Below are 27,057 nucleotides of genomic sequence, written 5' to 3'. Positions count from 1 at the left end.
ATAATATGAGAGAAGAAACAATACAACAGCGGTGAGGCAACAAGCCAACACACAACCAAAAACGAAAGGAGGGCACTAACCAGAACAGAGGATAGCAACACCAACCTAACCAGGATAGCACAACTATCCCAACAACATAACATGAACGCAACGCCGGTCCAACCAAATACTTACACAGGTAAGCAGGAACGAAGCACTGAGGCGGGCGCCCAGTATCCACTGCGGACTAGGAGAAAAGGAATTACCGGTAGGTATCAAATTCCTATTTTCTCTTATGTCCTAGTGGATACTGGGGTCTTGTACTTTAGTACCATGGGGAAGTCCCAAAGCTCCCAAACGGGTGGGAGAGTGCTGAGACCCCTGTAAAACTGCCTGAACAAACTGAAGGTCATCCTTGGCCAAGGTATCGAACCGACAGAATTTAACAAACGTGTTCGAACCAGACCAAGTAGCAGCTCGGCACAACTGTAGGGCTGATATTCCCCGGGCAGCCGCCCAGGAAGACCCCACTGACCTCATTGAGTGTGCCTGAATAGACGTCGGCAAGGGCAGAGCTGCCGACGTATATACCTGTTGAATGGTCAACCAGAGCCAGCAAGCAATAGATTGCTTAGAAGCCGGCCGACCAATCTTGGAGGCATCATAAAGGACAAGCAGTGAGTCAGACTTCCGATTATGGGCTGTCCTTTTGACATAAATCTGTAAGGCCCTGACCACATCCAAGGACTCAGGACCAATGGAAGCATCAGACAATACCGGAAACCACAATAGGTTGATTCACATGAAAGGGCGACACCACTTTAGGCAAAAACTGAGGATGGTCCATAGTTCCGCCCTGTCTTCATGAAATATCAAATAAGGGCTCTTGCAGGACAAGGCCCCCAATTCAGAGACATGTCTGGCAGATGTCAATGCTAATAACATCACTGTATTCCCGGTGAGAAATTTTAACTCCACCCTATGTAAGGGTTCAAAGCAGTCTGATTGGAGAAAGGACAGAACCACATTGAGGTCCCACGGAGCCATGGGAGGTACAAAGGGCAGTTGCATATGAAGAACTCCCTTCAGGAAAGTTTGTACTTCAGGCAACACGGCAAGTTGCTTCTGGAAGAAAATAGAGAACGCAGAAATCTGAACTTTGATGGAGCCTAACCATAGGCCCATATCCACTCCCGCTTGCAGGAAAAGTAGAAAATTACCAATTCTAAATTCCACTGGAGAAACCTTTCTTCCCTCACACCAGGAAACATACCTTTTCCAGATACGATGATAATGTTTCAACGTAACCACCTTCCTCTCCTGGACCATGGTGGAAATGACCCAGGAGGGAAGACCCTTCCTAGCTAGAATTTCCCTCTCAACTTCCAAGCCGTCAAACATAGCCACTGTAAGTCTGGATAGATGAACGGACCTTCTGGAAGAAGATCTTCTTGGAGCGGTAGAGGCCAGGTATCCTCCAGAGCCATGGATAGGAGGTCCGAGTACCACATCCGTCGAGGCCAATCCGGGGCAATTTGAATTGCCTGAACGCTTTCCCTTTTTAGTCTTTTGAGAACTCTTGGGATCAGCTGTATAGGAAGGAACAGGTATACAAACTGGTACATCCATGGTGTCATCAGTGCGTCCACTGCAACAGCCTGCGGATTCCTCGCTCTGGAACAGTAACGGCATAGCTTCTTGTTGAGTTGTGAAGCCATCAGATCTATCTGCGGACAGCCCCACCGGTGAATTAACTGTTGAAACACCTGAGGATGTAAGCCCCATTCCCCCAGATGGAGGTCGTGCCTGCTGAGAGGTCTGCTTCCCAGTTGTCCACTCCTGGAATGAAGATGGCTGAAATGGCCCTTGCATTGGCCTCTGCCCAGAGGAGGATTCTTGACACTCCTTGCATTGCCACTCTGCTTCTTGTTACCCCTTGTCGGTTTATGTACGGCACCCCCGTGGTGTTGTCCGACTGAACCTGGATTGCCTGATCCTTCAGGAGATGAGAAGCCTGCAGAAGGGCATTGTAAATTGCCCTGAGTTCCAGGATGTATATTGGCAGAACAGATTCCTGTCTCGACCACATCCCCTGGGACTGGGCCCCTTGGGTCACAGCCCCCCAACCCCGGAGGCTGGCATCCGTTGTCAATAGAATCCACGAGTGGATATTGAAACTCCTGCCTTCCACTAGGTGAGGAACTTGTAGCCACCATAACCGAGAAATCCGGTCTCTTGGAGATAAGGTCACTTCCTGATGCATGTGAAGCTAAGACCCTGACCATTTGTCCATCAGATGCAGCTGAAATGATCGGGCATGAAATCTGCTGAATTGGAGTGCCTCGTAAGCAGCCACCATCTTGCCCAGTAATCGGATGCAAAGATGTATGGATACCTTGCGAGGACTGAGGACTGAGCAGATAGAGAACCAAAGCCTGGATAGACAAGGCCTTGTCCATCAGGAGAAATACCTTTTTGAGGCACTGTATCCAGTATCATTCCCAGGAACTGAAGACGTTGGGTCAGCTGTGCAGCAGACGCTCCCTGGACATAGCCTTTATCAGGAGATCGTCCAAGTAGGGGACAATGTCGACTGCCATCATGCGCAGTTGCAGCATCATCTCCGCCATGACCTTGGTGAAGACCCTTGGAGCTGTGGATAGTCCAAAGGGTAAGGCCTGAAACTGGAAATGGTCACCCAATATGGCAAACCTGAGGTATGTCTGATGCGAGGGCCAAATGGGAATATGTAGGTAAGCATCCTTGAAGTCCAGAGACACCAGGAACTCCCCCTCCTCTAGAGTGGACACCACCACCCGCAGGGATTCCATCTTGAATTTGAACACCCACAGATACGGGTTTAGAGACTTCAGGTTCAAGATGGGTTGCACCAAACCATCTGGTTTGGGAATGACAAAAAGACTGGAGTAAAAACCCCTGTTGCGTAACGGAGGAGTTACCGGAACCACCACCCCTGTCTGCAAAAGCTGTAGAATAGCCTCTTGCAAGGTAACTTGTGCTGCGGGTAAAGCTGGTAAGCCCGACTTGGAAAATCTGTGAGGAAGGAATACTTGAAATTCCAGCTGGTATCCTTGGGAAATGATGTCCCCCATCCAAGTATCCCAGCAGGACTCCGCCCACATGCGGGCGAAGTGTTGAAGGCGAGCCCCTACCTGAAAGTCACCTTGTTGCTAGGCCCAAATGTCACACAGAAGGCTTAGCAGCAGGGGATCCAGTGGTCTAGTCCAGGGAGACAGCAGTTGCAGGCTTACGGGATTTACCACAAGATCCTCTGGGAGTGGTGGAGACCCTTCGGCCCATAGGTAGAATTACCTGCCATTGCTTGGGAGATCCATTTATTTAATTAATCTCCAAAGAAGGCATCACCTGTAAAGGGAAGATTTTCCACTCCCTTTTTGGAATTAGCGTCTGCCGACTACTGACGTAACCACAGAGCTCTGCGTGCAAAAGCCATAGCAATAGTGCAGCCATTTATCTTACACAACTCCTTAATAGCCCATAAAATTTGCAGCATCCTATATATGTTGGAGCAAAGTAATGACCTCATCCCGGGCAGGGAATCTAAACCGTCAATAACAATATCAGACTACTTGACTACCACCCGGGAAATCCACCCACAAACTATTGTGGGGCGTTGTGCTGCACCTGCAGCCATATAAATTGACTTGAGCGTGGTCTCAATTTTACGGTCAGCTGGCTCTTTTAGGGCTATAGCCCCTGGCACTGGCAGTATTAATTTCTTAGACAGCCTGGATACAGACGTGTTGACTGACGGGGAGGTTTCCCATACCTTCCTGTCCTCAGCTGGGAGGGGAAAAGTAGTTAAAAACCGCTGAGGAATTTAACATTTTTTATCAGGGTTTAACCAAGCCTCCCTGGCAAGGGAGTTTAATTCCTTAGATACAGGAAAAGTTGCTGATTTGTTTGTTCTAACATTGAAGTACAACTCCTCATCTGGTTCTGCCTCCTGATCTGGTATGTGAAGCACCTCTCTTACAGCAAAAATGAGAGCCTCCACCCCAGGGGACAGAGAGCTGTTCTCATCCATATCATCATCATCATCCACATCAGGCTGATCAGAATCAGACTGGAGCACCTGTGGCAGTGAGCATTTATCATTTATTCAACCACTAGATGGGGCTGAGAAGTCTTCTTGATATCTGCTGCTTTAGTCACACAATCAAAAGAGTGTTTTAACACCGGTCTCTCTTTTTTAGCTGCAGCTAATTCTGAATTTACATTCTGAATCATGCTGTTAAAACTATCTAGCCAGTCAGGTGCCTGTGAACTGGGTCCCTGTGGAGATAAGGAACATTGTTCACACATGAGTGACCCCGCTGAAAATGGGGTAGAGTTACAAGCAGCACACAGAACCATGTCAACATACATCTTACAATAGTAATAAGCGCAGCCCACTCCACACAGACCCTAGGGAGCCCCTAGAGTGACACTGAGGAGCGGACACCAGCACACAGAACACAGCAGCACAATGTGTTGAAGTATGTGTATAACTTGATAGTAGTGCAGCAGCGCTGCTACTGGCATGCTCCCCCCTTTCTATGACCCCCTGGTACCAGTTTTACAGTCTGTAACAGCGTAGGTCCTGTAGGAGCAGTATGCATGCAGCCTTGAAGATCCGGCAGCAGCAGGAAATGGCGCCTTCCCATCGCTGGTTCCGCTCTGGGAAGCCCCGCCCCTTGTAATGGCATGTGGTCCCTACCATAGTTTATACTGGCCATGTTATAAAAAAATAGTAACATGTATTTTACAGTACACACAAAACCTTGAGACAGTGAGCACTGCGGGGCAACAGCCCTGACCCAGTTTGTCCATGGCAGGCACCACAGCTCCGGGCCCATGACCGCCACGTGACTTCCTGCCAAAACTTCACCGGGGACCCGCTAACCAGGATCCCAGTGTAACACTCACCGCACCTTGGAACTACAGCATCTGTTAGAGGGTGGCGGCTAGCTGCTGGCGTGGGCACACAAACTAATGATGTGTGATCAGTACCTCAGGAGCTCAGTGTCCTGTCAGCTGGGATTATAAACCATTAACCCTCAGGAGGTTGGTTCGGTCCCCCCACTAAGTCCTGTGAAGCATGAAGCCTGGTTGCCAACCAGAGCTACCTGAATATAATAAAATAAAATAAAAATAAAGGAAACTCTCTGGAGCTCCAGAGAAATGCACCCAGCTCCTTGGGCACATTTTTCTAAACTGAGTCTGGTAGGAGGGGCATAGAGGGGAGGAGCCAGCACACACATACACACACTAAAGGTTTTAAAGTGCCAGGCTCCAGTGTGTTACGTTCCTGATGCTCAGAACTAGAAAGAAGTTGTGAAGTGAGTCCAGAGCACCAGGACGTGACGCTGAAATAGGGATGGAACGGGAATAGCCCCTAGCACCCTACCTCCGTTGTTTTACCCGTGTGGTCAGTTCACGCCTGAGTGACTATGGTTTCTTGGGCCCATGGCAGCCGCGTTTGAAGGGCGGATTAGGTCTGCCCAACTCCGATGCCCCCAGGTCTTAGAGTGAGACAAAGCGTGAACCGAGACAGGATAATAACAAGGGGACCTCTAACTAAAGCAAACAGAACTAGGGGCTACTAACTACCCTAAAACTAAATATATGTGCGGCACGCCGCCAAAGGAAAAGAACAACAAAAGATATCACTGTCCACTCCCCCACACGGCACCGCCGAGTTCCGGGGAGGACAGTGAAATGCGGAAACCTCTGCAAAAACCACCAATACAAAAATAGTACCAAAAGAACTAAGCGGAATAGGCCGCAACACGCGGCAGAAGCCGCTACTCACGAAACCGGGAGAGAACCCCAACAAACGAGAACCCCCAGATGACTGCAACAGGTTCACTTGAACAGGAAGGATTCCCAGGACCGGCTTCAGAACTCCAGGACTCAGGAGCACAGGGAGCAGGATCGACCAGATACAGCTGACCAGGAACAGACGTTACAAGGCAGGAACAGCATACAGGAAGCTATCACCGGCGTCTGTGCCAGGAAATGAGAGAGAATATAACAGGGAGCCTTCCAATAGCTTCAGCGAAGCTTAATTAGTAATGTCGTGCAGCTGCCCCGCTGCACGACCAGAGCTGACAGGTGTATTGATTGATAGGAAGCAACGGGGAACGCAGTTAGTCTGTGGCATCCCCGTTGCTAAGGGTCCGGCGGCTAAGCGCGCATGGCGTCCCAGCGTTGCCAGGGACCCGGCGGCTCAGCGCGCACGGCGTCCTGGCGTTGCTAGGCGCTGGGCGGGCAGGAAGGGAGGTGCGGCGGCCTTGAGCGTCGCTCGGAAGCAGACCGAGCGGCGCCGCGGACCGAGGCACCTAACAGTACCCCCCCCTTGAGGAGAGATTAAAGAACCCCTAAAGCCGGGTTTCTGAGGAAATTCTGAAAGAATAATCTCTTAAGTTTAGGGGCATGTAGATCCTTATCCAGGACCCAAGACCTTTCTTCCAGGCCATAGCCTTTCCAGTGAACCATAAAATAAAGCCAGCCACGAGAAACTTTGGAATCTAAAACCTTCTCCACCAAGAACTCTTGTTGCCCCTGAACATCCACCGGAGGTCTACCCTGGGGAGTCTTCCGAGGGAATCTCCTGGAAGAAAAATACTGCTTCAGAAGGGAACAGTGAAAAGTATTGCCAATTTTGAGTGATTTAGGCAAGCGTAGCCGAAAAGCAACTGGGTTGACTTTCTTAATGATAAGGAACGGTCCAATAAATTTGGGTCCCAATCTAGCCGAGGGTTGTCGGAGCTTGATGTTGCTGGTTGACAACCACACCTTATCTCCCACCTTAAAAGTGCATGGGCGTCGGAACCTATCAGAAATTTTCTTTTTCTCGGAAGGCAGCTTCTTAAGGGCAAGGTGCACCTTTTTCCAAATCATTCTGAGATGGGAAGTTAAGGTCAACGAGGAGACTGGAAAATGAGGGTAAAAAGAGTTGGCTCTAGGATGAAAGCCCAAGACCGAAAAGAATGGGGACTCCTTGGTGGAAGAATGACAAGAGTTATTATAGGCAAACTCTGCCAAAGGAAGAAATTCAGACCAATCATTCTGAAGTTTGGCCGAATATAGCCGTAAATACTGTTTTAACGACTGATTAACACGTTCAGTTTGTCCGTTAGACTGTGGATGGTACCCAGATGTTAAAGAGAGTTTCATATTTAATGAGGCACAAAAACGTTTCCAGAAACGGGCGATGAATTGCGGTCCCCGATCAGAGACAATATCCCTGGGTGAACCATGGAGCCTGAACACATGGCGGAGAAATAAAACTGCCAACCCTTGAGCAGAGGGTAATCGGGGGAGAGCAATGAAGTGGGCCATCTTACTAAAACGGTCTACTACCACCCAAATGACTCGAAATCCAGCTGAAAGAGGAAGGTCCACCACGAAATCCATGGATATATGTGACCATGGCCTGAGAGGAACGGCTAAAGGTATGAGTTGCCCGACCGGCAACGATCGAGACACCGTGTACTGAGCACAAACCTGACAGAAACGGACAAATTCCCTTACATCTTTAGAAAGATTAGGCCACCACACTGAGCGAGAGATTAACTCCAAGGTCTTAGTGATACCCGGATGACCAGAAACGTTATTATCATGAAACTCGGCTAGAACAGTGCCTCTCAGAAATTCAGGGACGAAGAGACGATCTGCAGGAGTGACTGTGGGAGCCTGCTGCTGAAGCTGGACTAGCTGTGTAAATAAATCCTGTGTGAGGCAGGCCCGGATGACAGACGATGGAACTATGGGGGTAGTAGCCGGGTGGTTGTTGTGAACCGGAAGAAAACAACGTGACAGGGCATTGGCTTTTGTATTCTTGGAACCGGGCCTGAAGGTGGTGATAAACCTGAAACGAGTAAAAAAACAGCTCCCAACGTGCCTGTCGAGCATTAAGCCGTTTAGCTGACTCAATATACTGCAGGTTCTTGTGGTCAGTAAACACCGTAATGGTATGCCTAGCTCCTTCCAGCCAATGCCTCCACTCCTCGAAAGCCCATTTAACTGCCAACAATTCTCGATTACCAACATCATAGTTGGATTCTGCGGAGGAGAATTTCCTGGACATGAAGGCACATGGGTGTAATTCCTGAGACTCCAGGTCTTCCTGAGAAAGGATAGCCCTCACTCCAACCTCTGAGGCATCTACCTCGACAATAAAGGGGAGCTCCGGGTTAGGGTGTCTGAGTACTGGAGCTGAGACAAAGGCCTGCTTTAAGGCCAGAAAGGCAGACTTGGCTTCAGGCGACCAATTGGAAGGGTCCGCTCCTTTTTTAGTCAATGCGACTATAGGAGCAACCAAATCAGAGAAGGTATGAATAAAACGCCTATAGTAATTTGCAAACCCTAAAAAGCGCTGAATTGCTTTTAAGTTCGTGGGTTGTGCCCAATTTAGGATGGCCTGGAGTTTTTTTGGTTCCATGAAAAACCCCTTAGGAGAAATAATATACCCCAGGAAGGACACTTCTGTGATGTGGAAATCACATTTCTCCAGTTTGGCGTATAAATGATTTTCCCGTAACTTCTGAAGGACCAGTCGCACATGGGTAATATGTTGTTCTAAAGACTCGGAGTAAATCAAAATGTCGTCTAAATAAACGACCACGAACTTTCCTAGAAAGTCGCGAAGGACGTCGTTAATGAGATCTTGAAATACAGCAGGAGCATTTGACAGCCCAAACGGCATCACCAGGTATTCATAATGTCCCGACTGTGTGCTGAAAGCCGTCTTCCACTCATCCCCAGATTTAATTCGGATGAGATTGTAAGCCCCTCTAAGATCGATCTTGGAAAAGATAACGGCAGTCCGGAGCTGATCAAATAGTACTGAAATCAGTAGCAAGGGGTAGGTGTTTTTAACAGAGATTTTATTCAAAGCCCGAAAATCAATACATGGTCTGAGCGACCCATCTTTTTTCTCAACAAAAAGAACCCTGCACTCAATGGAGATTTCGAGGGCCTAATGAAGCCTTTTTTTAGGCTCTCCTGTACATAGTCATTCATTGCCGTAGTTTCCGGCCCAGACAGGGCATATAGTCTCCCCTTAGGTAAAGAGGCACCGGGAACTAAGTCAATAGCGCAGTCATAGGACCGATGAGGAGGCAGAATATCCGCATTACCCTTGGAGAAAACGTCGGCAAAGTCCTGATATTCCAAAGGAATAAGTTCTGGGGTGACTGCCGCAACCCGGACGGGACGGGAAATACATTTCTTAACACAAAAGGGACCCCATCGGGAAATCTCCCCAGACCGCCAATCTATGGTGGGATTATGAAAGGCAAGCCAGGGGTGACCCAGAACTACGGGGACAGCCGGACAATGGGTAAGGTAAAATTCGATTTTCTCTGAATGTAGGGCCCCCACTGTCAGTAGTACTGGAGGTGTGCGGTGAGTGATTACCCCATTAGAAAGCGGACCACCATCCAAGCCGTGCATGGTGATACGTTTATCCAAAGGTATCTGTGGAACGCCCAAAGCCTGAGCCCAACCAAAATCCATGAAATTTCCCGCAGCTCCACTGTCGACGAAGGCCGACACCAACGAACTGAGGCTACCAAAGGAAATTTTTACAGGAACTAATAGGGAATCATTAGAGGAGATTAACTGCAGACCCAAGTGAACCCCCTCACTATTCACTTGGTCAGAGTGTTTCCCTGCTTATTCGGGCAATTATGTGCGATATGTCCCTTGCCACCACAATACAAGCAAAGACCAGAATTTAGCCTTCTGGTTCTTTCCTCTGGGGACAGACGGGAGAGACCCATTTACATGGGCTCCTCGACGTCCTCAGGGAAAGTATACACACATGGACTATGCCTGAAACTAGCTCCTCTTTCAGCCCTCCGCTCGCGGAGACGACGATGAATTTTAATAGCAAGCTCCATGAGTTTGTCTAGAGTCTCTGGAGCGGAGTACTGAAGCAGACTGTCTTTAATAACTTCAGACAAACCGAGGCGAAACTGACTGCGCAGGGCCGGGTCATTCCAGCCACAGTCGTTCGACCAATGGCGAAACTCGGTACAATACGCCTCTGCTGGATTTTTCCCTTGCTTAAGTGCACGCAGGTGGCTCTCAGCCGACGCTTCTCTATCAGGGTCATCATACAAAAGGCCTAAGGACTTAAATAAGGCATCTACAGATAGCAAGGCAACATCATCGGCTTTTAGCCCAAAAGCCCAGGTTTGTGGATCGCCTTGTAGTAATGACATCACAATCCCGACCCGTTGAGATTCAGTACCAGAGGATCGGGGCCTTAAACGAAAATAAAGCTTACAAGCTTCCTTGAAATTAAAAAAATCCTTTCGGTTACCCGAAAAACGGTCAGGTAGATGCATCTTTGGTTCTGGAATCATACTCGGGGATGCTCGCAAAAGATCTTCCTGCGATCTCACCCGAAGAGTAAGATCCTGAACCATCTTAGTTAGTTCCTGAATCTGGTTGGCCAAAAGCTGGCTGGGATTCGGTCCTAATACTGCCGGATTCATGAGGCCGAATTTCAAAGCCCACCAAATACAAATAACTTTTTTTTTTTTTTTGTGTGTGTTTAGGGCTGATAATGTTACGTTCCTGATGCTCAGAACAAGAAAGATGTTGTGAAGTGAGTCCAGAGCACCAGGACGTGACGCTGAAATAGGGATGGAACGGGAATAGCCCCTAGCACCCTACCTCCGTTGTTTTACCCGCGTAGTCAGTTCACGCCTGAGTGACTATGGTTTCTTGGGCCCACGGCAGCCGCGTTTGAAGGGCGGATTAGGTCTGCCCAACTCCGATGCCCCCAGGTCTTAGAGTGAGACAAAGCGTGAACCGAGACAGGATAATAACAAGGGGACCTCTAACTAAAGCAAACAGAAGCTAGGGGCTACTAACTACCCTAAAACTAAATATATGTGCGGCACGCCGCCAAAGGAAAAGAACAACAAAAGATATCACTGTCCACTCTCCCACACGGCACCGCCGAGTTCCGGGGAGGACAGTGAAATGCGGAAACCTCCGCAAAATCCACCAATACAAAAATAGTACCAAAAGGACTAAGCGGCCTAGGCCGCAACACGTGGCAGAAGCCGCTACTCACGAAACCGGGAGAGAACCCCATCAAACGAGAACCCCCAGATGACTGCAACAGGTTCACTTAAACAGGAAGGATTCCCAGGACCGGCTTCAGATCTCCAGGACTCAGGAGCATAGGGAGCAGGATCGACCAGATACAGCTGACCAGGAACAGACGTTACAAGGCAGGAACAGCATACAGGAAGCTATCAACGGCGTCTGTGCCAGGAAATGAGAGAGAATATAACAGGGAGCCTTCCAATAGCTGCAGCGAAGCTTAATTAGTAATGTCGTGTAGCTGCCCCGCTGCACGACCAGAGCTGACAGGTGTATTGATTGATAGGAAGCAACAGGGAACGCGGTTAGTCTGTGGCGTCCCCATTGCTAAGGGTCCAGCGGCTAAGCGCGCACAGCGTCCCAGCGTTGCCAGGGACCCGGCGGCTCAGCGTGCACGCTGTCCTGGCGTTGCTAGGCGCTGGGCGGGCAGGAAGGGAGGTGCGGCGGCCGTGAGCGTCGCTCGGAAGCAGACCGAGCGGCGCCGCGGACCGCAGCACCTAACACAGTGGACCTGATCTATACCCCATGGCACTAAAGTACAAGACCCCGGTATCCACTAGGATGTAAGAGAAAAAACTTTTTTCAAGTTGTCATTATGGGGTATTGTGTCTAGAATTTTGAGGGGGAAAAATAAATGTATTCCATTTTTGGAATAAGGCTGTACCATAACAAAATGTGTTAAAAGTGAAGCACTGTGAATACTTTCTGGATTCACTGTACATAATGCCCACAGTAGTAGTGCCCCTTATACACATAATGACCACAGAAGTGATGCTTATACACATAATGCCCACTGCAGCAGCACCCCTTATACATAATGCCCACAGAAGTACAATTTATTCACAAAATGCCCACAGTAGTAGTGCCAAAGAAGTGCCCTTTAAAAACATAATGATCACAGTAGTAGCACCTTTTATACACATAATGATCACAGTAGTAGCGCCCCTTATACACATTTTGACCACAGAAGTGCTGCTTATACACATAATGCCTACAGCCGTAGCACCCCTTATACATAATGACCGCAGAGGAAATGCCCTCACAAACACACTCTCTCTCCCTCCACTTACCAAACAAAGTCTGGCTGGCCAGATTTCTAGCAGCTCATCCTCTCCCTCTGACAGCTTGGTCCCATGTAGCTCCACCCCCTCATTCCTGTGTAGCACCACCCCATTTCAGGCCCTGAACACACATGCTGTTACAGGGGGGTGGGAGGAGGCTCCAAGTTGCAGGCGCTGCTGCTTATCATACTGTTTGACAGGTACAACAGCTGGCAGCAGCAGGGACATCAGCAGAGATGCATAGCAGGGAGAGTGTCTCTCCAGCCTGGTGTCTCCCTGCTTTGCATCCCTTTGCTGAGCTGGTTGCGCCGGCCTTGCTCACACATAAGGCCTGATTCAGAGGTGAACGCAGCTGAGATTCATTTATTGGCCTATGTTTTGTCTGCAATGCATTTATCTGAGCCTCATTGCATATGTGCCGTGATGGTGTTGACACAGTGGTCACAGTGTGGAGATCGATGCAGGATAATTGACAGCTGGCAAACTTTTGGGGGGAGGAAGGGGGGTAATGGAGAACGGCTGGTAATGAAGGCATGTCTTCAGATGTAATTGCACTTGCCCTTAGATGCGGCGGAAATTCTAAGCAACCGCAGTATTGCATGGAGGTCCGATGGTGACAATGTTCAGCCAATATTGCTTCTTTGCGATCAAGCAGCAGATCTGTGTCTCATTGCAAAAGACAGCTCCATGGCATTTGCATAACCTCTCAGACCCACGGTGTACAAAAACATTGAACTGACCTGATTTGTGTGCACTCTGAATCATGCCATAATGCTTCTTTGGCTATTTCTTTAAGAGCTATATATTCTATCTTGGTGGTAGATAAGGCAACTGCTTGTTGTTTTCTACTTGCCCAGCTGACAGCTGTATCTGCAATTGAAAATAGGCATTTGGTGTAGGATCGCTTGTCCTCTTCATCCACTCCCCTATTGGCATCAGAAAATGCTTGTAACGTCAAGGTTTCTGTTTTCTTGTATTTTTTAATGAAGTTGTTCCTCTCAGATGCACGTGATGATCGTCTAAAGCTATTTTCCTGGATTTTTTTGCAAAATGTGTTACATGGCTGACTACATGAGTAATGTGTGGTCATGTTAAATGCTTGCATATATCAAAGTAAGACAGCACTCTGAAAAGGACCTTTTCTAATTTTTTGATTTCTTCGTGTGTTGTTGGCAAATAGCTTTTGACATTTTCATGCTTTTGTTGATTCTGTCATCCCTATCTTGTTAAACATTGCTTCAATGTAGCTTTGTTGACCTATGGTAGGTGTTCCCAACAAGGGTTCTCAAGGTGCACTGGCAGTTTAGGTTTAAAAGTAACCATACTTGAGCACAGGTGACTTCATTGGTATTTAATTTACTTTGATTTAACCAGCTGATATCACTAAACCCTGGACTGACAATTATTTTTCGTACCACTCCCAGTTACTTAATGTCAATGTATTAAATGCTATAGCCTTGGATATTTTTTTCAGCTAGAAAACTGTCCAAACCATTTTTAAATGCATTTACAGAGTCCGCCATTATTACCTTCTCCGGCAGGGAGTTCCAAATCCTTATTGCCCTTACGGTGAAGAACCCTTTCCTACGTTTTGTACGGCATTTTCCCTCCTCTAGCCTCAGTGAGTGCCCACGTGTCCTATACAGAGTTATATTAATAAACAAATCCCCTGCTAACTCTTTATATTGACCCTTTACATATTTGAAGATATTAATAATGTCTCCTCTTAGTCTCCTCTTTTAAAGAGAACACATATTTAACCTAGTAAGAATTTCTTCCTACTCCAGCATCTGTAACCCTTTAATCAATTTAGTAGCTCACCTTTGATCTCTTTCAAGCTCCCCGATATCTTTTTTATAATATGGTGCCCAAAACTGAACACAATATTCCAGGTGCAGTCGTACCAATGATTTGTACAGAGGCAGGATAACATCCTCGTCCCTTGTCTCAATACCCCATTTTATACACGCAAGAACTTTACTTGCCTTCTTTGCTGCATTTTGACATTGTGTACTGTTATTACACCTATTATCTATGAGCACCCCCAAATATTTTTCCAGTACTGACACCCCTATATTTTCCCCATTAAGTGTGTAGGATGCAAGTTTATTTTTAATCCCAAAGTGCATAACTTTGCATTTTTCAATATTGAACTTCATTCCCCATTTAGACGCTCAGGTTTCAAGTCATTCTGTAGAGACTCCACATTGATTTCTGAATTACTTACATTACACAGTTTAGTATCATCTGCAAAGATTGACACTGTGCTTCCCAGGCCTATTCCTAGATCATTAATAAATATATTGAACAGTAGCAGGCCAAGTACGGACCCTTGTGGTATTCCGCTGACTACTGGTGCCCAGCTGGAGAACATACCATTGACCACTACTCATTGTACCCTGTTATCCAGCCAATTACCTATCCATGTACAAATAGTATTTCCTAGGCCAAATTCCCTTAATTTGATGATCAGTCTCCTGTGAGGCATGGATCAAAGGCTTTTGCAAAATCTAAATAGACCACATACACTGCTTTGCCCTGGTCAAGATTATCGCTCACTTCGTCGTAGAAACTAATTAAGTTAGTTTGACATGATCTGTCACTCACAAACCCATGCTGACTTTTGCTAATAATATTAGTTTTCCGCAGATAATCCTCTATGCTATCCCACAAAATCCCTTCCAATACTTTACCCACTATAGAGGTTATACTAACTAGTCTATAGTTCCCAGGATGATTTTTAGAACCCTTTTTAAATAATGACACTACCGCAGCTATATGCCAATCCCTTGGTACCCTACCTGTTCTAATTGAACTATAGAAAATCAAGTACAGTATAAAGGGTCTTGCTAGCAGTGCCCTAAGTTCCATAATAACCCTCGGGTGAAAACCATCTGGGCTCGGAGATTTATTAATCTTTAAGTTGCTTAGTCTCTCCAGGACTACTTCCTCTCTTAAATAATCATCTAGCCAACAATCATTACCTTCACTGTCATTATGCACTACTATCACCTTCTGATCCTCCCTGGTGAATACTGATGAAAAAAAATAGTTCAGTATATCCGATTTTATTTTGTCATCGTTTATCAAGGCTCCCAGTACATCTTTTAAATGGCTGACATTCTCCTTTTTTAACATTTTACTGTTTATGTATTTATAAAACTTTTTAGGACTAGATTTACTCTCTATAGCGATTTGCTTTTTGTTTACAATTTTAGCTGATTTTATTACTTTTTTGCATCTTTTATTGTATTCCTTGTAATACTGGAATAATTCCTCCCCTCCAATTGATTTAAATGCTTTGAAAGCACTCCCCTTTTAGCCATTTCTTTTTTTACCTCCGTATTAAGCCACATTGGTTTGTGTTTAGTACTCCTGCGTTTACTCCCCATGGGAATGAATTTGTGAATATTGCTATTTAGCAACTCTTTTAAAGCATCCCACATTTCCGATGTGTCCTTACCATGAAACAAAACTTCCCAGTCAATGTAGTTTAGTGCCTGTCTCAGCATATTGAAGTTAGCTTTTCTAAAGTTTAATGTTTTGGTTGTAGCTATGTTTCTTGAAACTGATGTTGAATGTGATCATATAGTGATCACTGTTTCCCAAGGTCTCCCCAACTGTAATGTATGATATAATGTCCACATTATTAGTAATAACTAGGTCCAGAATATTATTTGGTCCAGTTATTTGGTTCTCCTGTACGCCAGTTGTAGAACATTTATTGTCACCTTTCATATCTATGGCAGATTTCCACTCTTGTCAGTAGAAGCTTGACTTTGCTTTTTGGAGGGTTTGCGGTTCACAGCAAGGTTTGCATATTCCTCAATATACCTTCTAGGAGATTTTCTTATGTTACTCCTCATAGAGCTCCAACCCCATGGTTAATTACTTGAGTCTGTGATTTCAGTCTCTGACATACTTCCAGCTGCAGACATATCTGGCATCACAAGTTTTTGTGGTGTTCTGATGTCCTGTCTGTCATTGGTTGAATTGGTCTCGTGAAACACTACATCTCTTGACGTTAGAATGTTTTTCTGCTGATGTCCTATAATATGTAGTCTTTGCTCTTTTGACAGTATCTTAGCATGATACACAAGATGGACTTTGCACCAGCTTGCACCTTTTTTGTTTAGGAATGTGGGCATACAGATGTGTCCTCATTCACTGTAGCTTCAGTTGTGCCAAACAGTTTCTCAGAACACTCCAGGTCCTGGGTGACTCAACCATAATGAGCATATTTTTCACTCAAAAAGTGCATATTATTTGCACAACTAAAACAAATAGAAGTGACCAAACAACTTTGTTAGATTGCATTGATAAATGGACAACATGTCTATATCTGTGTATGAATGACTGACATTGTATATAAAGTGCTACAATACAGTAGCCATGGCTTTTTCTCAAGCTCCAAGTTCCATTATGCTTGATCTGCAACCTTGTATGTGTTAAAAACTGTGCAGTTAAAGTTGCAGCCCAGTGTCTACAGATGTTTCCTCATAGATGTAGCCACAATTAGGCATGCAGCACGTGATGCCTGGTGCGAATCAGCTTCCAGGTCCTGTGCAACTCTAGTAGCGTCACCATAGGGCATACTTTTTGCAAAAAATGCACCTTCCTCACAACGAGATGTGACTAGCATAGACCAGGAGAATGTGCTTATTAATTTAATATGCGACATCTGTATATATGAGGTCCTGATTCAAAGATGGATGCAAGTGCGAATGGCTGCACCGCACATGCATCCGCATTTGCAAACCCGCATTTAATATAGGCATAACCCATACTATTGACTTGCTGCCAACACACACTTACATGAAAATAAAAGCACCCACCACCCGCAGCTATGAATGCTGATAATCGCACACCAAGTCATACATTAACAAAGAATAACAAAGAGCATGCATGGAAAATGCATCAAATACATATGGAGCAACGCTCATCTGAAGCGGCTCCATCGCAAACGTGCACTCCCGGCATGACTAGGCGATCCGTCTACCTAGTCACGCCGGCAGTGCACAAAGGGGGTCATTCCGAGTTGATCGCTAGCTGCTGTTGTTCGCTGCGTAGCGATCAGTGTAAAAAACGGCTATTCTGCACATGTGTAGGCACCACAATGCGCACGCATGTCATACGGGTACAAAGTCCATTGTGGGTTTGCACTGGTTCTAGCGACGATTCCAAACGCACAGCCAATCGCAAGGAAATTGACATGAAGTGGGCGTTTCTGGGTGGCAACTGACCGTTTTCAGGGAGTGTTTGGTAAAACGCAGGTGTGGCAGAAAAAATGCAGGCGTGGCTGAGCAGGTGTGTGACGTCAAAAGCCATCCCTCCGTCGCTAGAATCAACGCACATGAAGAGTAACTACAGGGCTGGTCTTGTTTAGCACAAAAAGATTTTGCAGGCGCTCTGCTGCACAAGCGTTCGCACTTCTGCAACGCGAAAATACACTCCCCAGTGGGCGGCGACAATGCGTTTGCACGGCTGCTAAAAACTGCTAGCGAATGATCATCTTGGAATGACCCCCAAAGACGCATCCTTTAAGAGCGTCTCTGTCCGGGCGCGTGGACAGAGACACCCTCCATTCAAGTGAATGGGCGAGCATGCCTAGTCACAGACGGAGCCAAGACTAGTGGCTCCCTCTGTACAACAAAATAAATCAACGATTTTAAGCTCAATCTGACCTTCTTAATTATCTAATTACCAATTTATAGGCAACTAATTGATAATCAATGAAAGAGAATATATATTGAATACAATTAAACTCTATAAACTATGTTGATATTTTTTTTAAAAAGTAACATTATGTGCATGCACTCTTTGATGGCTTAAAAAATAAAAAAAAAAATAGCAAAGTACAGGTTGAGTATCCCATATCCAAATATTCCGAAATACGGAATATTCCGAAATACGGACTTTTTTGAGTGAGATAGTGAAACCTTTGATTTTTGATGGCTCAATGTACACACACTTTGTTTAATACACAAAGTTATTAAAAATATTGTATTAAATGACCTTCAGGCAGTGTGTAGAAGGTGTATGTGAAACATAAATGAATTGTGCGACTGTACACACACTTTGTTTAATGCACAAAGTTATAAAAAATATTGGCTAAAACTACCTTCAGGCTGTGTGTACAGGGTGTATATGTAACATAAATGCATTCTGTGCTTAGATTTAGGTAACATCACCATGATATCTCATTATGGTATGCATTTATTCCAAAATACGGAAAAATCCGATATCCAAAATACCTCTGGTCCCAAGCATTTTGGATAAGGGATACTCAACCTGTATATATGCAAACATTTATTATTATTATAATATATGTCTTCTTTGAATTCTTGGACCTGGGGCTGCTCCTCCAGTCCCAGCACTGCCGCCTCACTGCTCAACCAGGTTCATTCAGGGGTTCCCGGCAGTCGGGCAGCACTCTCGGAAACTCTTCTCTGTGTATGGGTCCTCTATTCTACGATGCCGGCCCCAACTTCCAATCTCTCTTGCCAGGCTCTCCATCTTTCCGTGGGGTACGGAAGTGAGCTGCCTGGGAGAAGGTGATGGGATGGGGCAGGGAATGTAAAAGTGCTGGCTCCACTGACAGGAGGTTCCGGAATGCCGTTTCTCATGATGTCATTTTCCCCAGGACCTTCAGGAACAGCGTACCGGACCATTCCGGATGAAAAATAGCTCTGTATCTACTGTATATTAAAATTCATTTTAAAAAAACGTACACACTAAAAACTCAGACAATTGGGTACAGAATATTGGCAAAATCACTAAAGAAATGACTTGTAATACATATGACCGAAAGTAACCTCACAGCTGACCGCAAAGTTCCCACCATTGGCTACAATGGAGCGCATAGGCGCTACATTGTATCACTGCCGTGTGCTGCCTTACAGACACTACAGGAGCACACAGCCAATCAGGAGGGTGCCACGACGTGGCGCTCCCTGATTGGCTGAAGGGACCCTCTTTGACAGGAGTCAGGGGGGGGTCCTGGCAGTCGGGGAAAGGGGTCCCATGTGTAAACATGGGACCCCTTTCAGTGCGTGGTCGGGTTTGCGTTTTATTTTTTTGCCAAGTACGTGGATTATTCAAAGGCCAGATTCTTCACTGGATTATGTGAGTATAATTTTTTTCACAGGTACCCCGAGGATTCTACATGGAGAAGAGGACCGAGCCTCGTGGGAACATAGGTAAGTATGTGTGTATGTTGGTGTGCATGTATGTAATAAAGTTGTACTGTCACGGTGTGTGTGTCCTGTTTTTATTGGGGTATTTTTTTAGTAGTAGTACTACAGGTACCAGCGAGACCGGTTTACCACCGCATGCTGGTACTTGTGGTTCATCAAGTACCAGCTTGCGGGGGAGGCTTGCTGGGACTTGTAGTACTGCTACTAAAAACAATATTCACACTTTAACACTTGGCTATCAGCCCCCCATCCACCGCCCTTGGATGGGGGGGACAGCCTCGGGCTTCACCCCTGGCCCGTGGGTGGCTGGAGGGGGGGGACCCCTTGATTGAAGGGGTCCCCACTCCTCCAGGGTACCCAGGCCAGGGGTGACTAGTTGGGGTTTTAATGGCACGGCCGCAGGGACCGATATCAAAGTGTCCCCCGGCTGTGGCATTATCTTCCCAGCTAGTGGAGCCCGGTGCTGGTTTCAGAAATACGGGGGACCCCTACGCTTTTTGTCCCCCGTATTTTTGGAACCAGGACCAGGCGCAGAGCCCGGTGCTGGTTGATTAAATATGGGGGAACCCCTGTCATTTTTTACCCCATATTTTTTCAACCAGGACCGGCTCAAAGAGCCCGAGGCTGGTTATGCTTAGGAGGGAGGACCCCACGCAATTTGTTTTTCCGATTTAACACTAAACAGACCCTTTCCCATAGATAACCATGCACAGATCTCACTGATCCGTGCATAGTTATACAAACTCGACTGGAAAAAGCAGGTCTATTTTTTTGCTGCTTTTTTTAACGATTCAAAAAAAACCAGACCCGCACTTGAGCACTCAGAAACTAACACCCAAATACGAATGAATAGTGAATGGCCGTATTCTATGAAATAACAGCCGCGTTTGACCGATGGTCTATTCATTCGTATTTCGGAAGGCTGTCATTCAAACCATTACGAATAGACCAGACACTGCCGAGATTGGTTCTTAGTAAATTCCCGGCTTGGGACTTAGAAAAAAAAAACACAAATCGGCCAAACTCGGATTTTTAGTAAATACTGGCCCTGGAATCTGATTTGTTGCTATGGGCAACATCCCATCTTAAATAGAACTCCCATCTTAGTACATTTACCCCTCACTGTCTACGTATGGCCTGAAGATTGTGATTTTGAAAGGGTATAATTAATATAATAATTTTGCTGTGTCTAATAGTGCTACAATTAGTAAATAGGATTTTTTTTGCACCTGCGCTCACCAATGCATGTTGTCAAATGTATAAAAAATGTATAATCAGTGTATAATAAACAGGTGCCTGTGTCATCTGCTAATACTTTTATTCAGTCACAATGCTGAGTATCAGTCAGAAAAAATCATATAAACACATATAAACATCAAATGAAAATAACAAATTTGCAAACTAGGTTCTTACACATAATATGTTAACTTTAAGTTAACTTTACATTTTTATTTTAGGGTCAGAATGTCCGTATTCCGTGGTGCACAAAGTTCATATCTAGTGCAGTTAACTGGTTTAATACAGTTTGCAGTCTCTTAGGGGTGCAATGTTGACCCTTCGGTCTGGGAATCCCCACTTGATGATAGAAAAAGAGTTTTTAGTCTGAAGGGGATCGTGTTCTGAGAAGCCGGTGTCCCGGCCTGCCGGGTACAACAAACTTACCCACACTTCTTACATCTGTCCGATGTCTCACTAAGCTGTGAGTGTTCTAATGATGTTTCCGCTGTTGCTGCTGTACCCACTCTTTCCGTCCCCGGCAGCTCTGCAAATGTGCAGGGCTTGGTGTCCACCTCGCTCTGCTGGTCAGTCGCCGGGTCTAGCCGGACGCCGCACTGTGATCGGAAGTCGCACTGCCATAAGGCTCCACTTCCTTTGGATCCCTGTGCGGCGTCAACGGACGCTCCACTTGCCAGCCAGTGAGGAGACTTATGGATGTAATTCATGGTGCTTGGTTGATATGATTGCAGGTTAGCGGTGCTTTCTTTAGGCTGTATGTGAGTGCCGGTGAGTGCCTCCAACGCGTTTCAGCCCTTTGGCCTTTTTCAAGGATACTGGTGCTTGTCTATTATGGTCAGCACGGATTGGTCTGAGAGGGAAATAAAGAGACAAATAAATACATAAATAGGTACTAGCAGCACCCGAAATAAGATCCTCTTTACTGCTGTGCTTTGTACCAACCCAACAGTGCTACAATTAACAATATAGATTACAATCTAAATGGCAGACGTGGAAACATACAACCATACTAGAGTATAAAATCTTTACAACCATACTAGAGTATAAAATCTTTACAACCATACTAGAGTATAAAATCTTTATAAATATAATGGTGCCTGGCCTAAGTGCAAACATTTTAGAGAAATCAGTAGGTTTTCTATTTTTCCAAAACAAAATAAATAAAAATAAACATTTTCTTTGCACAAAGAACAAATGTGTACAGCATGTGTGAGAAAATAATACAAGTGAACTACAATAGCAGTGGAGTTATAACAGCTGATTTATAGCAGGATGTGCTAAAGGAAAAATCCCATTTTGGGGGGTTTTATCGAAACTTTCCTTTAGTACATCCCGCTATAAATTTTGAAATGTACTAACCCCCAGCCATCGTTTTATGGCGATTCCCTATAGAAACCTATGGGCTTCTTACTGCATCCCGCCACCTCCATTGCCCCACACCAACCCGCACCGCTCACGCTGACCCCCTCACCTGTGTCCTTGTAACCTCCTGGTGCGTTCCACAATCCTCCTCCTTCCTCCTCCCTGCAGCACAGCCATTTGTCCTTCCGGTTGCAGGAGGGAGGAGGAGGAGCCCAGGGAATCCCAGCACATGTCACCTACCGTGGCTGGGAGGTGACGGACTAACCCTCTCACAAGCATCGCAGGGGGCCTCTGTCATCGCATTACAATGCTAATCGCATATGTTAGTACATAGGTGATTAGCATTGCTGCGATGGGCGGCGATGTACGTTAGTACATCCGGCTTATTAATTAGTGATAGTCTATTTATCACTTGCTACAAATCTTAAATGGTGCACCAAACAATCAGCTACTGTCATTTGTTTGAAAAATTACAGGAGCTGATTGGTTGGAGCACCATTTAAGATTCGTAATGACTGATAACAAGAATATCACTTATTGTTTCTAATGCTGGCCATACACCTAAATATTTACTGTCCTATCTGGCTGGTTGGAATGAAAACCTGGTAATGTATGGGAGCAAATGTCAATTGACCATTTGCTCCCAAACACTGACATACAGAAATGTATAACACTGAAATCTATAACACTGAAATCTATTTGCTTTAACCAATTTGTCTGAATTACAGTTTCTGTCAGTTTTCCAGCATTTCAGAGCAAATGGTCATTCATCATTTGCTCCCAAACATTACCATATTTTGGTTCCAACCAGCCAGATTGGACAATAAATCTTTAGGTGTTGGGCCAGCTTAACCTCTCTACTAATGCATATACCAAGAACAAATTTTTTAGTGACTATTAAATGTATTCAAAGTGACATGTTTAGAAATGGAAAAAAAGTTTCATTATTGTAGATGCCTAAGTTAAAAACTACAGATGAGTGGGTTCGATTCCCTGAGAACCGACCCCTACCAAACTTCACTACCTGAGCCCGGATCTGAGTCCAGCTCGGGTTTTCCCACCTGAGTCGGAAACCAGAAAAAGGCAAAACGTCATCATCCCGCTGTTGGATTCTCGCGGGGTTTGGATCACATATAAGGAGCCGCGCGACGCCACCATTTTCACTCCGGCATTGTAGAGTGTAGCGAGAGGACGTGTCTCCGTCCTCAGTGTCTGTGCAGGAGGGAAAGTGGGGTGGTGACTCCAGTGCTGTCTTGTGCTGCTCAGTCCAGTGTAGTGTCTTATGCTGCATCAGTCCAGTCACAGTGGTGGTGTCCTCTGCTGCCATATGTCCAGTGTAGCTGTATAAGTCCAGTCCAGTGGTGCTGTGTTGTGCTGCATCAGTCCAGTCACAGTGGTGGTGTCCTCTGCTGCCATATGTCCAGTGCTGCTGTATAAATCCAGACCATTGCAGTGGTGCTGAGTTGTCCTGCATCAGTTCAGTGGTGGTGTCCCTGTGCTGCTGTATATGTCCAGTGGTACTACCGTATATGTCCAGTGAAAATAGAAAAAGATTGCTATAATAGTGTGCTTTTAAAACAGGATAAGCATCTGGGAAAACATAAAGAATAGATGTTCATCCAACACCTTAAATAGCATACATAGAAAATGATCTATATGTCTAACCCTGCGCTGTCCTGTTTAAAACATGTGACAGGTAAAGATATGACCACAGTGACCAGTGGCAAACGCAGGATTTTCATGGGGGGGGTGGGGGGTTCTGTATATGTATGTATTTGTGTATATATTTATGTGTGTGTGTGTATATATACAGGTTGAGTATCCCTTATCCAAAATGCTTGGGACCAGAGGTATTTTGGATATGGGATTTTTCCGTATTTTGGAATAATTGCATACCATAATGAGATATCATGGTGATGGAACCTAAATCTAAGCACAGAATGCATTTATGTTACATATACACCTTATACACACAGCCTGAAGGTAATTTTAGCCAATATTTTTTATAACTTTGTGCATTAAACAAAGTGTGTGTACATTCACACAATTCATTTATGTTTCATATACACCTTCTACACACAGCCTGAAGGTCATTTAATACAATATTTTCAATAACTTTGTGTATTAAACAAAGTTTGTGTACATTGAGCCATCAAAAAACAAAGGTTTCACTATCTCACTCTCACTCAAAAAAGTCAGTATTTCGGAATATTCCGTATTTCGGAATATTTGGATATGTGATACTCAACCTGTGTATGTATATATATATATATATATATATATATATGCCAAGAAATTTGAAAAGAGCAAGGAGCGCCAATAGTGCATTAAAAGTGTAAACAATTTATTTAAAACACATCCAAGACGGTGATCAAGTAAAACCCGTACCGTAAAAGGCGGTTAAACCACTGCTTGTATAACCAGCATGAAATTATCCCACAGTACAAATCAGCATTCGTGATTCAGTATCCGTACGTCAGACCACGCCCATACGCGTTTTGTCATCCACCTGCGACTAATAATGTAGATAAAGAAAAAATAATTAATGTCATACTGGGACCAAAATTGTCCTTTATTATTTGATGAGAGAAGTATTAAAATCTGAGAGATGTGAAAGAAAATAAAGAAAACACATAAAGTGACTAAAGATTAAAAACAAATAGCGAATGTGTCCATTCCTTTGTATATAGTGTATATCAAGTTATTAATATACACATGAAATTCAAAATTGTGACTGCATAAGATGCCGTAACAGCATTGATTCAGTAATTCTGATCTGTGATTGTCCCATCAATCAGGCAAGTTGTAAAATAATAACACTCATTTCTACAATGAGGCAATGTTGCAATACACTGTTGGTTGGAAACTCACTCTAAGTAACAGTTGCAGTGGAATCAGCAATGCAACATCTTGATACATATATTACTATTCTGTATCATTACCAACCAACAGTGTATTGCAACATTGCCTCATTGTAGAAATTAGTGTTATTATTTTACAACTTACCTGATCCCAGTATGGCATAAATTATTTTTTCTTTATCTACATTATTAGTCGTAGGTGGACATCAAAGCCCCTATTGGTCAACATCAACACAGGGGAGCTTAAAATTAAATCTTAATCGGTTGTACATTTAAATGTCAGTTGGGTTGTGTGCACCCTAGTCAGAATGGGTTTCTTCCTCTTGTCCCCTCACTATGGGGATTTGATAATATATCTCTATTTACACCAGTTGGTAGCACCTTTTGAAAACATTTATCACATATTAATGTGTACTACCTGTTATTTGCATGTCGATGCGCTATAAACACAAGATAAGGTACCCCAACTCCTCTATTACCATTTTCTTTACGTCTTGGTGCAGGTTACTCCCCAGGGGATGAGGGTAATTTAATCTCTTCACTCCTGGAACTTTGCAACCTATATAAATATCATGTTAATAAATGAAAACTTTGAAAACTACTTTACTCTGGACCATATTTGACATTAGCATTCTTTAATAAGAGGACATTTTGTGTCTATCATCCCGGTCTTTCTGTGCTCTAGAGAACTCCTATTACACAGACAAATAGGTTCATGTATCAATGAGTGATACATTTCACTGTGAGTGATAAATTGCACCAGCCAATCCGCTCCTAACTGTCATTTGTCAAACACAGTCTGTGACATGGAAGTTAGGAGCCGATTGGCTGGTACTTTATCTCCATGCTATTTATCGCTCTTTGATAAATGAGCCTATTAAACTCTTAACTCTGGCCACAAAACTATATAAAGAGCATCCCAGTCACCCCCCATACAGTTCAAGATGCATCCATGTCACTGTCATATAAGCCTGAGTACAGCAGACTCATAGGGTAGGCCGCAAGGCTAGAAAGTCTTTGGTCTACGACAATTATTATTAATAGATTTTATTTATATACCTTCTTGATAGTTCTGCAGGAACATTCATAGGATTTACATGTAAATAGATGATGATGGAGAGAAGCATAAAAGATGGCATTAATATTCCAACTGAACAATGGATAGCACATGGTTGGACAAATACCACTGTTCATTGATACACGATCACACCAGCTAAATGGCTTAATGACTAGAATGCGGAGATCAGCTTACGGATGATTTGTATACAATGCAAGCATTTACTTATATATGTGTGCACAAGTTGGTATACTGTACATTGAGGATACTGGTTGATACCTATATACTTGTGTTGTTATACTCTGGGGAGACTGGTATGTGAGGCACTGTAACAGGTATACTGTGAAGGCAAGTGGCTCATATTGTAGCTAATGGCACAGGGTGATATGTACAATCACTGGATTTAGGGGGACATTTATTAAGCAGTGATAAGAGCGGAGAAGTCAGCCAGTGGAGAAGCTGCCCATGGCAACCAATCAGTGCTAAAGTAACATCTATAATTTGCATACTATAAAATGATACAGAGCTGCTGATTGCTTGATGGGGCAACTTCTCCACTGGCTCACTTCTCCGCTTTTATCACTGCTTAGTAAATGTCCCCCTTAGAAATCTTAAGGGGCATTGGTTGTCATATCAGGCAGCTGGGGCAATGGTATACAGTGGGGGAAAGACAGGTTTACTGTGTAGACCCTGGCTAGCATGTTGTGATACTTGCACTGCTATTCTCACATAGAACTGACCTGGCCCAACGCTGTTTAGCTTCCAAGATCGGACGAGATCGGGCATGACAGCGTGGTATGGTAGTAGAGATTAAGTGTGTACACCAATGAGAGTGCACCTATATAGGAAAATAAGAAATCGAGAAGATACGGAGGAGATAGAGAATAGAAAAAAAGACTGGGTAATGTCCGCAGCCCGTCCCCATCACATTTGGATAAGCACAAGTGCTGTCTGGATTCGTGATAGGGCAGTGAGGAATCCAGGAGTTTTGTGTAGCTTTCTGGAGCAGTGGGAGACTTTGCAGAGGGGCAGGACACTAGGGTCACATTTTGTGCTTCACGTTGAGAAAATAATAGAAATGTCACAAAGAATGAACAATAATACTGAGTGAGTAACTTATGTAAGATATATATATATATATATATATATCCGCA

General features: G+C 44.8%; 1 protein-coding gene across 7 annotated transcripts in view; it reads left to right on the top strand.

Moving 5' to 3' along the window:
• The window catches only part of FRMPD3 (FERM and PDZ domain containing 3), a 1,010,703-nt gene that overhangs the window by 595,406 nt on the left and 388,240 nt on the right, over nt 1-27,057 (top strand). The window lies entirely within an intron of this gene.

Source organism: Pseudophryne corroboree, chromosome 8 (assembly GCF_028390025.1).
Source record: "Pseudophryne corroboree isolate aPseCor3 chromosome 8, aPseCor3.hap2, whole genome shotgun sequence".
In the NCBI taxonomy this organism is placed as follows: Eukaryota; Metazoa; Chordata; class Amphibia; order Anura; family Myobatrachidae; genus Pseudophryne; species Pseudophryne corroboree.
Note: the sequence above shows the minus strand (reverse complement) of the source record. Positions and strands in the feature narration are given on the sequence as shown.